An 11,360-nucleotide genomic window follows, 5' to 3' on the forward strand; every position below is an offset into this window, starting at 1 on the left:
CACAGGATTGTGTCCAGATGGTTTTAAATAGCTCCAGTGAGGGAGAGTCCACAGCCTCTTTGGGCAATCTGTTCCAGTGCTCGGTCACCTGAACAGTAAAGTCCTCCGCGTACTCAGGTGGAACTTCCTATGCATCAGCTTCTGCCCATTGCCTCTTGTCCTCTTGCTGGGCACCACTGAGCAGAGCCGGACTCCATCCTCTCGACACCCCCTTTCAGATACTGACGTCTCAGTCATCTCTTCTCTAGGCTGAAGAGGCCCATCTCTCTCACCCTTTCCCCATAAGAGAGATGCTTCTGTCCCTTAATAATCTTCATTGACCTCTACTGGAACTGCTTCAGGAACTCCACGCATCTCTCGTACTGAGGAGCCCAGGACCGGACACAGCACTCCAGATGTGCCTAACCAGGTGTGAGCAGAGGGGCAGGATCACTTTCCTCAATCTGCTGGAAATGCTCTTTCTAATACTCAACATTGGTATATTCCATGAGTAGTACCCTACTTCCCTGAGGGAAAAGTTTAATTGAATGATATTTTCCTGGCTGTGTAAGAGGATACAGAAAATAAATATAGTTGAGCTTTGTTCTTTGAGTTTTTAAGCCTTTAGGTTCATAAGTTGACTTTTTTTAAACTCAGAAATATCAGACTACCAGCATAGGACCACTGTCCCTAGGTCTGATTTGACAGGAGCCATAATTCATTGCTCCAGGAAAGAATTGCTGTGGCATGCTGTGAGGACATATTTTCCTAAAGCAAAGCTGTTAGGGGTACAGCTTATGCTCTGAAGTGTGGCCTAACCATGTTCTAGGCTATTTCATTTCACCCTAATATAATTCTGGAGGATGTTCACATTTATGTGGACATTTTAGGCTTGTGGAGCTTCACTATTTTCTGTGTCAGTCTTATTGTGACAATTACAGTTCTTACTACATCTAGTGCCGTGAGTACATAAAAAAAATAAAAATACTGCTTTACTACTTCAGAAACTAAATTTTTCTCATTTCTAAGAAACATTAGGGGATTGCAAATAAATATGATTCACCTGGCTGTTCCAGGCACATGAAATTTGCCTGGGTTCCCAGTTATTGTCACAGACTGAGATCACACTCCAGAGCATTATCACTCCTGTAAACATTACGCTTGGATGGAAAAAGAGCGATCAGAAATGAGCACTTGTTCTCCAAGTACGAGGTGTCTTCAGTGCATTGGAAAATGAAATTCCAGATTCTCTAAATCTTAATCTTCTCAGATAATAGTGGGGTTTGTTTTGTTCTAGTTCTAAGACAAGTCACGAAACTGCTCTCTTGTTTTACAGATTTAGAGTTGCTGTAATTCTGCCTGTCTAGTGAGAATTAAAGAGGTTTTGTAGAATTTGAGATTAATCAAAAAACTGCTGGTTAAATTGCAAATGTAGAAGTTGCAAAAAATAAATTTGGCTGCAATCCCATCATAGTTTTGAGTATAGTAAAAGAAGGACTGCAATAGATTTTGAAGCTCCAACAGCATTAATTAGGAGCACAAAAAATAAGTCAGAATTGTAATTCAGCATACTACAAAAAATATTAACAGGGTAAAAATTACCAGAATAAGTCATCTACTTTGGTTTACAAGCTTGTTTGAAAGATAGTCCTTGAACCTTTATGTCTTAGAGGTTACATGCTAAACAAATTCTTTAGAGAAAAGAGGCAAACTGCATGCTTTAATTGATTATTTTTTGTATTTTAAAGTTTAAAATTCTCATGGCGGATGAATTCACCTCCTTCCAGATTTTTATGGTAACTTATTGTACATTTATGTTTTTTCTTCTTGTATTTAATTTTATAATAAGAAACTCTCTTGTAGCACATGGGTGGACTTAGAGGCCTGTGGAGACAAAATGTTTCTAAATTCCTTGCTGCATTGGAGTAGTATCATGGAAAAGAGGAAAAATAAATAAATACCTTCCATCCCATGGCATGCTATAATTATTTTTTTAAATTTGTTTTAAAAATATTATAATAAAATAAACATATTTGAAGCATCTCATGAAAGCATGTTCTCAATGCATTTTTGACTGTTACATGTAATCTTGATTCTCCCTGATTAAAGCATCTAGAAGACTGAAATAAATTATCTGTCAGGGAATCAGCATTTTATCTGGTGTCACTAAGAGATTCTGTTCCATTTCATAGCACACAGTGGCTGAATTTTAGCATAAGTAGGAGCAATTTATAAGATACATTCCCACCATTACATAAAATTAAAAAAAATTAAAACCCAAATACTTTTGGGTTTGTCATCTAACAACAATCATCCTTGTGTCTACTGGGGATAGCATGTGTATGATACTATAATTACATTCTGTCCTCCCTCCACTACAGATATTTCTAGATTATGTTCTCTGACCATGGGTGATAAAAAGTCTTATCTTCTTCTAAAGAATCTCCCCTTATTGAACATATTCTACTGCTGACTGTAACACTGGACCACTTCCATAAGAAAGATCCGAATTTTTTTCCATTTCTAATATTTAGGCCTGTACCAAACCTCTTAGAACTGAAGCAACATTAGTCAATCATGCAAGAACTTTCCAATATTAATTAATCTAAAAGGGATCTAGTTCCTTATATTTAAATTAATCTTCTAGCTTTTTTTAATATTTAAAATGTTCAGACTAATATTGTATATAACCTAATTTTTGAATAGAATTGTTGCTCATTTATCAATTTTTAGGTAGCAGAATGTCTGTTTACTGAATGAGTCCTCACATCCCAGACATACTAGTTTATCATCATCAGGGACTAACATCACAAAATTATGTGCTGAGTTAAAAAAATCTGAAAAGCTATAGCAGTAGAAGAATAAGCTAGAGGTCACTGTCTACAAAATTTGGTTTCAGATTTTCAGACTGCAGTTCTGAGACTACTAAAGATAGAGGATTTTGAAATAATTTCTTATAATAGCAAAGAAGTTACCTCCTTGTCCTTCAATTATCAGGGTGTTTTTAATGGATATTTACCTCACCCAAGCCCTATAGAAATATCTAATGAGTTTTATGGGCTTTGGAAGAAGACTGTTTCCATTCCTGAACAGAATTATGAATATAAAAATAAGTTGTTAAAATGTTTCTGTAGTTCAGAAACAGTTGACAGAAATGGATCAATCGTCATGGAAAAAAATTGTGTCACCTAATCCAAACTTGATCAGTTAAAGAATGCATGTGCCTGTCCCTTTGTATGTAGAAGTAATAACATTTTTTTCCTGCTCCTTACATTTCTACACAAACCTGCTAACCTTAGTTCTGACACAGATTTTTTTGCATCCTTTACCCCAGAGTTTAGCCTTGGTCCTGACATGACTAAGTAGAGATTAAAAAAACCATTTGTCAGGTAATACTGATGTTCCAAGAGGCCCATCAGGAATGCTGTTAAGAAGGCATTCAAGGAAAAGGTGAAATTGGAATGGTGTTATCTGTGCTATCAGTTTCTATACTATTTGTGGAACAATAGTTCAAACCCATTTTAGTGATGAAAAGTAGCTAAAGTGGAAATTATTGGATGGAAATATAAACAGCTAAACAGTGGGAAACAAGAAAATCATGCACATCAGAAATGTCACAGTCTGTTTAGAATAAAATGAAAATTTATAGCTACTGTAGATTTAAACTATGGAAAAAACCACTAATGTAAATGCAAACATTGCATTCAAACACTTGTAATTGAAACACTTATGCCCTGTATTCCAATTAGCTAAAAATCTATCTTTTTTCCAATTTTTTTTCCTCCAGAAGTAAACTTTAAAATGATATGGAAAAATAATCTGTAGTATAGAGAATCATAATGTTTCTACTATTTGAATGAACTACAGATGCTAATCTATACATTGAAAATAAAAAAGATATTTTATATAAAACAGATTTTTATGTTTCTGAAAAAGGAGCAATGGGTTAAAATATTACCCCAGCTAAATCTATTCAACATAAAATGACTAGAAGAGCTTTGACAAGCTCATTAAAATTAATATGAACATTTCAATGGGACAGACTGGCTGTCATAAATTATTCAGGGGAAGTAATTATGCTGTTCAACAAAGCATGCTTTTTTTTTTTTAATTAAAATACAGGCAAAATTTTAACTAGTAGCTAATTTCCATTTCACCCTGAATTACTAGTTTTATCTTCTGGGGGTTCTATAACAAAATCAGTTACAGTAAACACACCCTGAATTACAGCATTGTGGATCAGTGAACTTTATTGCCTTGGGTATCCATGGTTACCAGTCACTGAAGAAGAAAAGAGAGAAAGATTTGACAGCAGTTTATTGTCAGCCAGGAAACCACAAATCAGGTTGATTTTATACCTTTTTTTAGACAAGAACTGAGGCTACTGCCTGTCAGGTTTAGGTGTGTTTATGTGTGTCTGTCCATGTACACAGTGTGTAGTGTGATGAGGAGTGGCAGAAACCTGCTTGCAAAAGGAGGTGGATTGAGAAACCAGTATAAAGGATATGTTGATAATTCCTGTCCAGTTTGTATCAGTTTGTATGATCTAGGAACACAAAAATGTGCAAACAATGCCTCTCCTTGTGCCTTCAGTTCTCCACTGTTGAAGACTGCTGTTCTAAAACCTTTCATGACCTTTAAAAACTGCATTTTAAAATGCTTGTAGTATTTACTCCTTTTAATCCTTCTGGAAGATTGTGACAGCTAGGGAAGTACTTCTAATTCCCCATCTGTATCGGTTTATGCTCTGCAACCAGTAGAGTATTTATCTAATTGAATATAACTTTACAAATTTTCCTATTTTTTCTGGCTAGACAAAACTTTTTTAGTTTCCTTTGAAGAACCTTTCTCCTTTTCCCTGCTCTTTTACTTTTTCCATCTCTGCAGAAGGACTCAGCAAAAATTTGGTACTTTAAGTTCACTCTGAAGATTCATGAACAGAGCCATGCACCATGCTGCAGAGGATGTCTCCTCAACCTCTTCTAGACTGGCAATGACAGATTGCTGTCCCTCTTAGAAATATTTTATGAGTACTTACTGGTATTTTATTTATATTTGAATGGCAGTGATGAGAAAAATGTGAAGTTCTTGATTAAAACTCACAGTACTGGTTCTATATGTAACCAACGAATTAAAAAGATTCCCAGGCAAGGCCTAAGGGCAAAAAAAAATGAATAGAAATGGTTGAGTAAACCCACAGTAGCTTTGCTGACTTTACATGTTGAGTCAATGTACCTTGTCTTCCTTCTTTAGTTCCAAGCTATTCAGCTGTGTGCACACCTCTTGGTAACATTTGCTTCTGGAACATTTTGGAAAATGTTTATGTAGTTTAAAAAAAAGTAGCAGGATGCTTTCACTGTATTCTCCATTTGAATTTAGTTTTATAAGTATCGTAAAATCAGTTATTTTATCAGCTTAATTTATTTCTTTGCAAATATTCCCAGTACACTTCCAGATTTTTTGTAGCATCTTGCTTTCTATGAGAAATGACATTTCATCAAAACTTCATAAGGGAAATTCAGAGAACATAAATTGGCTCTCTTCATTAGTAATTATTCACTTACCTCAAAGAAGTTTGCTAGTTTCTTAGTATCTTTGGAAGTATGTAGAACAATCAGGTCTTCTGATTTTGTTACAAGTTTCTTCACTTTAAAATAATTTCCTCTTCCTTTCTAGAAATAGAATACTCCAAAATATTTTTACATATTTGATTCTCTATCACTTCAAACTTTTTTTACTCCTTCAACCCTTTTTTATTCCTTTCCGTAATTCTTCAGGCATGGACATTGATTTTAACAAATTATTAGGGTTAATAGAAAGCAAACATTCCTGTTTCTGACTGCATAATATCTGTATTTTAAATGACTTGCACTCCCTCACCTCAAAATACTCTAAAATGGGGTAAATCATTAAGAGACAAGTGAATAATGCACAGTCTTTCAGGAGTTTCTCTTTCACTGTCTTAGTAAAACGACTTTTTATGTATTGATTTTAGGTCTGAAAATACAGAAAATAGTGTCTTTGTGGAAGCTCTTCTGTGATATCTGCTGGCTGAATCGGCACTTGCACTGTGAAACTGTCATGTAGTAATAATAATACTGGCTGGAATCCTTCCAGTTTTATTAAGCTCTTTCAGTTTCTGATAAATAATTAGGCTGCTCTGGCCATAATCTGACAAAAGGCCAAAATTAAAATGAGCGATTACATTTCTGGAAGTCATACTATCAAAACTGGACTTCTAAGTAAGAGTACGATGATTACAAAGGTTATGGATGGATTTTAAAGTATAATACCAAGTTGAAGAAGCACCGATTTTTTCCGCTTGGGAAGCTATAGCACAAAAGGTCTTAATGGGAACAATGGTGTGGTAGGTTTTCAAAGGACAAAAAAGGCGAGTGAGATGTAGATGTGTAAGACTTCATATAATGCTTTGAAAAATCTTCTGTCAAGGAGGTATACCCACTGTGAAATAAAGAATTTAAACATGTAATGAAGAGTTCAGAAGCATATGAATTTTTTTAAAAGAATAAGAATAGGGTTACAGTAGTAATGACAAAGTCTTGTCTTTCATGTAGACTAGAGATAAGAACAAAGTCTTACACTTGCATTATTATAGAATAATTTTTCTTATGTTTATGACATTTTCATTGTTCAGGGGGAAAGGCTGGAACACAAACTCTGCTTTTCTATTCTTGTGAACTTTACTATGATTTATTACAATATGACAGTAGATTACTAATCCATAATAAGTCTTTTGCTCATCTCTAATAGTATATGAGAAAGTTGTTTTCAGATCAGTCTGTGTTAACAATGGGAGCCTTTCAAATTTTTTTTTTAATGTAGTAAAAAGGTTTTTACTGTTGTGATGACTGAGAAAAACTTGAATGTTTCTTGGAAGAAGGTGAAATACATTATGAGAATCAATATTTAAGTTGCACTTTCTGTTTTAGAATTTATCTAATAAAGTTTCTTAGTTTAATCATATTAATCATTCTACTTTTCTGAGGAAAAAAATATGTCTATACATAAGGAAACTTTTTGGATTTTTTCAGGTCCATAACACTCATTCTGTATGATGAGATTCAACTTAGCTTCAGTTCAGCTGAAATAGGTAGGTCTGTGTTTTTCCAAATATCTACACTCTGAAATTATTAGGAGACCTTCTAAGTACATTTTCAGAGCATCATGCATAGACCTTGTTTCTACTGATGTATCAATATTATTGCATAATTATGGGTAAGTAGAGTCATTAGAGAAAATATTCTAGCACCTTCATGAAAAAGGAGGCTCTGAGGGAGCCTCAGAACAGGCAGGTACTCAGTTAGTATTGAGACATTTATTCAAGCCCCCTTGCTGCTTAGAACAAGAGGAATTGAAAAGATTGCATTTCTTTGGTTGACAGTTTTTCCAATTGTATTGGAGATGCCCAAAGACTTTTTGTTGTGTCTTCAGGTAAAGTGCAGAGATACTATGGAAAGGAAGGAATGATTTCAACTGACCTATTTTATGCCACTTTCCTGAGTGTCCCTGCCTTTTCAGGGGCTTATCTCACTACACATAAGACCTGCTCACTGAAATGGGCTGCTGAGAAAAGCTGGAAGGAGCCTTTCCTCATGCTCTCCCACCAAACTGCTCTGCATATGGGCTCTCTCCCAATTCACTTGGGTGAAGCTTTTAAATTGAGACTCTCATGCTTGAAGAAGACTTCACTACAGATAGTTCTGTGTAAACACTACTTACCAAAGGTTATCTAAAGAAAAAAACAACTCATTTTCAAAAGGAGCTTGGATGAGATACTGATGAAATACCATCTTCAGTTTTTTAATTAAACATCTGTTGTATTAATCAGTTTACTGATCCTGCTTGTTGAGCCTTTTTTCACTAAGTAGAGAATTTGTGTTTTAAATGTTGAATATGCAAAGTCTGCTTTATGCCATTGCACTTCATCAACTCAGATGCACTTGGCAATCTATCCTGTAACAATATCACAAAAGGAATATTTGTTTGTCTTCCTTTTTTATTTGACTAACTGTTCAGTATTTAAATAATTAACTACTGTCTTCAGTTAGCCAAATTATAGTTGTCTAGGTGATTTCTTTATGAGCAACTGGCTTCCTATCTTAGCTCCTTTTCCTTTCAGCTACTTTCACTGTTTAGCAGAAATATGGATTTTCACCTTTTCTTCAGGGTTAGAAAACATACACATTCTAAGCCATAAAGCTCAGATACTGCTTTTCATCCTACATATTTTTTTATACTCCGTAAAAACACATAGGACACAAGTAGATTTGTTCCATGTAGTTCTCATTCTTTTCCTTTTTCTGCAGTACGGTAAGTTTAAATCTCACTAAGTGAGACCTTTCATTTAGGAGACAGTATCTGATTGCCTGAAAAGCAAAGAACAGTGTTGACAGTAGTTAAGAAATTGGACTTTCCATATCAATAGTTGAGCCATATCAGCTATTCAGAAAGGCGGAGAGAAATCAGGTATTCTTTCTTCCATAAGGCTGGAGAACCATGTCATTTGACATCCCACTAGTATTCTCTTCTGGAAATGGTCTCTTTGGATCTTGCTACAGCTTGATCTTAATTTACTTTTGCCATAAAGAGCTACATTTTCGGGTCTCATTGCTGCTGATGTCATTCAATTGTACACATTGGTCTGAAATGTGTTCTGTCTGGAGGTTTTATTTATAGCCTATGAACTCCAGAGGGCGAAGAATCTCTTCTCTGACCAAAAATTGGAATCAAAACCATTTCTGTATATAAGCTTGTTGGTTGAGACCTAACATGAAGGGAAACACACACATCCCACACCTTGCATTCCCTCTTCCTGCCGAGAGTCCCTGAGGTCAGTGAGACTTAGACAAGGAGGGTGCTTCTGTTCATATCTGGTAGAGCAAAAGAAACAATGTGGGAAGGCATAAGAATATTTAGTTTGCATATGTTGTTGATATAATTTTTTGTTAAAGCATGCATTTAAAATGTTTTCCTGTCAAAATATTTGTGTGAGCTGGGAGAGTGTGTGCTCAATGCTAGCCATGTTTTTTTCAGGAGATGAAATATCAAAAAAGTGGGAATGAAAGCCGTGAAGGTTACATAGAGCAGCTAGATAGGAAAGCCACAGCACAAGGCAGAACTGGTGGGAGGGATGAGGAGGGAGAAGAACAGACAAAAAGCATGTCACCAGCCAGTTCAGCTTTGCTGGGCCACAGCAAGACTAGTTACTAGTTTCAAACTCCAAGTGAGAGTTACTGCAAGTAGAGATAAGTACCCAGGAAACCTAAGGCATTCCTCAGAGGAAAAGAACATCAGGTAGTATATTTAAAATTGTTAATTTTTAATCTAACTTAATAGTAATTTTTGCGATCTTGAATAAACTTTTTTTAGTCACTCGATTAATACAATTTATTAATAAAAATTAGATTTTAACATGGCAAATTTCATATAGCTTTCCTGGTCAATTAGTGTAAACAATAATCTCAGATTCCTGGGAAGAGAAAGCTGAATGCAGGTTTCCTTTTCTATAGATGCTACTGAAATGCCCACAGTTGTTGCTGCCTTGCCCTAGTGGTGTTGACCATATGGTAATAGATGATTTTTAAGGTCCCTTTGAACACAAACCATTCGATTTCCAACCTCCCCTCCATAGGAAGGAACACCTTTAACTAGACCAGGTTGCTCATGGCCCTGTCCTGGCCTTGAAGACCTCCAGGAATGATGCATCCACAACTTCTCTGGGCAATCTGCTTCAGTGTCTGAGTCAGTGTGGAGTATCCAGGCCTTTATAGATGGCTTTTACATTTTAGCAGTGTTTTATGCACGTATTTTTCAGCATGTGAAAGACAGGCGTTATATTTTTTTTTGTTAGACAAAGCTGCCATCTTGTGGCAGAATATTGGAAGCTGTATCAAACAGTTTTAATTTAGGTGGAGAAACGAAGTAAAATTTTGTGCAGTCTTTCCAGTATTGTTTGTCATACCATCATATATTGAACCCTGATCATAATACACATAAATGCTAACAATATCTGATGAGCTTGCAAGCGAATATACAGTCCTTAGGAGAAGGCACTGATGACAATCATTTGATGCCAAAAAGTGTTCAGCATTGGGAAAAGTGTGATAATTCTTTCCTCTAAGTCAGTTTACAGTTAAAACTCCCTCTGTATTAAAAAAAAGAGAAAGGATGGCTAGTATGTTTAATTCACAGAGAAGAGGTTAAATTGCTCATATATTTGTCTTACATCTAAAAACTGGTAACACAGGATGAGACATAAATGTCTAGATGAATGAAGCTAATTAGTACTATGCCTGTTTATCTTTTCTTTTAGCTTGCAATTTTCTCATTTACAGTACCAATTTGTAAATGTTGCAAATATATGACCTCTATAAATAAAATACACAGACTAACTATGTATCACAATTAAGATTTGCCAGCAAGACATACCAGGTTTCTAAATAGTCTTAATAAAGTGTAGATCAATAATGCTTCGATTGAGATTAATATTTAGAGTTTATATTATATGATTAAAGAAGAGGCAAAAAAGGAAAATAATTGGTGCATAGAATCTAGAAGAATAACCGTAGTTAATTGTGCAGAGGTGGACTTGAAGAAAGAGGCATTGCTGGAGCACTAGGGAAGTTGCACATTGCTGAAGCACTAGGGAAGTCACATAGATGTGACAGCCTGTGTAATCACAATATGTGTAATACCAAGGAGTCAGTCTTGCTCTCAGAATTGTTTTTCTCTGACTTTTGCCAGCTACCTTTTGCCTTTAACAGAAATCAGTTTAGTGTTTATATAAATTTTTGGTGTGTTGTATGAGGTGGGTTGCAATTTAGAAAGTAAGTAACAGAAGATGGTAAAATAAATATTATTTCAGTAGAAACACAGTTATAGGACACCAACCTATCTCTTGGTCTGATTTAAAAATTAGGTTAGTCCTACTTAGCATTTTGGAAAGAAATGAGTTTTAGGGATTGAAAACACAAATAAGGAATGGCACAAATACTTCTGGTTTACTATCTGTACCTTCAATACAAGAATTCAGTATAACTAACAAAATGTCAAAGCCATATATTTAAAAATTTTTATGAAGAAATTGTTCTTTTTCCAAATGTGATGGTAACCTAAAAGACTCCATTACAAAGACAGTTTAAACTGACGCAACAAGTTTCATAAATTCAGCAAATAGATTACATATTCACGTGGTAACACTGAAATCTTCTATGACATTCACAAGGATGAAAACTATTCACAGGGAATATAAAAGCAGAATTGATTACTAACAAATCTGAAAGTAAGAAGAAGTTACCTCTGTCTGTACATTGGGCTTTAATCTGAAGAATTTGGTAGATATTAATACTGGACATAGAGTA

Source organism: Corvus kubaryi, unplaced genomic scaffold (assembly GCF_017639235.1).
Source record: "Corvus kubaryi isolate FWS band 111438036 unplaced genomic scaffold, C.kubaryi_AGA036_p1.0 split1-131, whole genome shotgun sequence".
NCBI classification, from domain to species: Eukaryota; Metazoa; Chordata; class Aves; order Passeriformes; family Corvidae; genus Corvus; species Corvus kubaryi.